Raw genomic sequence first — 3753 nt, forward strand, 5'->3', positions numbered from 1 at the left:
GACAAGGCATTATATCACAGATATGATGCAGATAACTAAATGGCGATAAGACTTAGGTAGTCTAGAGGATTGGCTTATATTGGTTAAGAACGGGCTGATGTCAATCACCCGATGTTACCACTTATTGGGGGATGGCAAAGGGAAACACCTTCTTGAAAAATTAGCGCAGGACTGGAATCTAGACTTGGCGCAAGATTATATAGATAGTCAATTCATAAAAACTTCCATTTGCTGAGTGTCTCATGCTACAATTTCAGCCACCTGGAGGGAGGCTCATTTAAAACTTATACATAGATACTATTATACCCCTGAAAAAGCATTTAAGCTTAAGAATTCAAACTTTGACAAATGTCCTAAATGCTCCAGGATGGCTGCAGATCTGAAACATATGATCTGGGACTGTCCATTGATCAGACAGTGCTGGTTCAAAATGGAATTCTGGGCAAAGACGTCACTTAAAATCTCTCCTCTGCATCTCTCTTTAACACAGGTTATATTCTGCTTAAATAACCAGGAAGAGTATAGGTCCAATGGGAATTTAATTACCTCAATTATCTTAGCAGTTAGATACTTAACTTTTAAAAAATGGAAGTCAAGAAATATACCAACAGTATCAAAAATTAAGAACTTTCATAAGAAACAATGTATTCTAGAGCGAGATACCAACATTGACAAGGAATCTGACATTAAGTTTTTTTTAAAAAATAGGGGGCACCATTCATTAAATCACTCACAGAGACAGAAATTGATCAAATAATATTTCCTTTCCAAAACTCAGAGATGGTACTTTTGGGAATATGGTAAAGAAAGATCTATTCTGATTCCTCCCCTCTTCCTGGGTAAGGTGTGGGGGTTCTTCCTCCCTTTTTTTTTTTTCTTTCTTCTTCTCTTTCTTCTTTTTCTCTGTGGTTATCGTATTGTTGTGCAGAGAAACAACAAGGGGGGAGGGGGGAAAGGGGAAAAATATATTCCAACAGAAAAACAATTGTGGACTGCCTATTGATGTTTAATTTTAGTGGTTTGTCTATTCTTTTCCATGAAATTATATGAAAATGTATGAACCTGTTGAAATATAATAAAAATTATTTTAAAAAAAAAAATTGTGTGCTCTATCTGAATCATAAAAGTGTATTTTTGACTTAACTGTCCCTTTAATATTGTGCTTGCTAAAAACGACTTTGCTCTAGCACACTGTGCACTGTTGGGGGGGGGAATAGCAAACTACAGTAAGCAGTGTGGAAAATTGAAGCAGCTCTAAACTGCACTAAACTTTATATATTTTACAGACAGTGTATTCTTTCTCTGGTGCTATTTGTTTGTTTAACCTATTAGCTATAAACAATCAGAGACGTTTTTAATGATTGACCCTTTGTCTCTTTAAATCACTATCACGTGCTTCTCATTTTAAAGAATTAAAGGGACAGTAAACACCTTGTAAGACATTTCTGCTGTGTTGCTATAGAATAACATATCAGCTAAGCCTTACTTTTTTAAAAACAGGTTAACATCCTTTTTACTGCAATTATTTTCTATAGCCAAACTCCAACTCCCAGTTGCCTTATTTGGAGGAGCCAATTAGGGCTTTAGTTCACATTCAACAAGGCTAGTCACTGTCATAAAGTTAGCATAAAATGCATTGTTTTGCTGTTGTTATTTGACAAAGCCAATTAGGGATAGATATGTATCAGAGTTAGCCTTGAGAATTCAGCAGGTGCATTTCAAGTTCTGAGAGTTAGAAATTGCTACATTTTCAATGCTTAATTACACAAAAGGGGGCAAAATAAATAATGAAAGTATATTGCAAAGTTGTTTCATTATGCATAAATGAACATTTCCATATACAAATCTCAAGGTCTTTGCTGTCCATTTAACTTTTTTTTACTTGCAGTAGGTCTAGAAACACAATAAATGATTTATATACGCAAAGAATATGTCAACATTGCAAAAGCTTTGTGCATACATTGATTGTGTATACAGGCTCCTTGCATTGCATAGATTAAATTATTGTTTGCTATTAAATCTAACTCTTTAATTTTACTTTTCATGACTTATGAAACACAAATGTAATAATTATAATTTAATCTGCTTTTTAAAATTACTGTGGGCTCTCAACAATTCCAGTGCTCACTCAAAAAAGCTTTGCCACCCCTGCTCTAGCCCATCATAATATCATTCTCAGGTGCCACAACTCTGTCTACATGTTGCCCTGGCTCTTTAAACCAACCTTCTGGTTGTAGATACCAGGCATGAAATGTTGTAAGGTAAGAAGTGCTTTTTCATGCTTTGCCTAATAGTATTTGTAGAAAAGCTTCATTACTGATTTGCTGTGTATTTGACTGTGTTTCCACTGTAGGAACATAATGTGAATGTGTTCCCCATCTTTATACTTCTGTAACTCTCTGTGGTTTCATCCTTACCCTTCTGCCTAAGACAATCTGTACCAAGCATGCATTTTACATACACTAAAAACGTGTTTAGAGCAGGCAGCCTTGGATGACTCATTATACAGCTGCATCTTGTGACTAAGCAGGACCTCCTTACACATAGCTCTCTGGCTGTGCTCTGGTGCACGTCTATACTGAATTATTAGACAACTTAGCTTCTTCTTTCCACACTGATACAAACAGAAAATGAGCTACATGGTGCAGTAACATAATGATGGTATATTACAGTTAGAGAAGGCACAACAATAAATGAATAAACTTGTGACTAGCACGTTGAGATATACGGTTACCATATTAGAATATACATGTATTAAAATAAGTAAATATACATTTTTAAAGATAGATGATGATAGATTGATAGATGATAGATTGATAGATGATAGACAGATGATAGATTGATTAGATGAGAGAGATATGAGAGATAGATGATAGATAGATAGATAGATAGATAGATTAGATAGATGATAGATAGATAGATAGATAGATAGATGATATAGATGATGGATAGATTGATATATTATAGATTTAGATAGATATATAGAGATAGATGATAGATAGATAGATAGATAGATAGATGATAGACAGACAGATAGATGATAGATTGATTAGAGAGAGAGAGATATGAGAGATAGATGATAGATAGATAGATAGATAGATAGATAGATAGATAGATAGATAGGTAGATAGATGATAGATAGATGATAGATGAAAGATAGATTACATAGATAGATGATGGGTTGATAGATAAAGATGATAGATAGATAGATTAGCGCTGCTGAATCTGTTGGCGCTCTACAAATAACCTGTAATAATAATAGATAGATAGACAGATAGATAGATGATAGATTGAAGAGAGAGATATATTAGAGATAGATGATAGATGATAGATAGATAGATAGATAGATAGATAGATAGATAGATAGATAGATGAAAGATAGATTACATAGATGATTGATTGATAGATAAAGATGATAGATAGATTAGATAGATAGATGATAGGTAGATGATTGATAGATAGATATAGATAGATAGATAGATAGATAGATAGATAGATAGATAGATAGATGATATAGATAGATATATGGATATTAAACTAAAATTAAATGTAAATTTAGTCAGGACTGTCAGGTTTCTTCTGCACAGTTTCTAAAACTGGAAGTAATACAATTTCCAGGAATGCACGCAGTTGGGAAACACCCGCAGCTAACTCTCATTGAGTACAGCCATCCTGAGGCTGGGAGGGTTGGAAGGAGGGGTCTAGTGTATATATAAGGAAGGTGCAGTGTGAGCAGAACAAAATCACCTACAG

This window comes from Bombina bombina, chromosome 2 (genome assembly GCF_027579735.1).
Source record: "Bombina bombina isolate aBomBom1 chromosome 2, aBomBom1.pri, whole genome shotgun sequence".
Classification (NCBI taxonomy): Eukaryota; Metazoa; Chordata; class Amphibia; order Anura; family Bombinatoridae; genus Bombina; species Bombina bombina.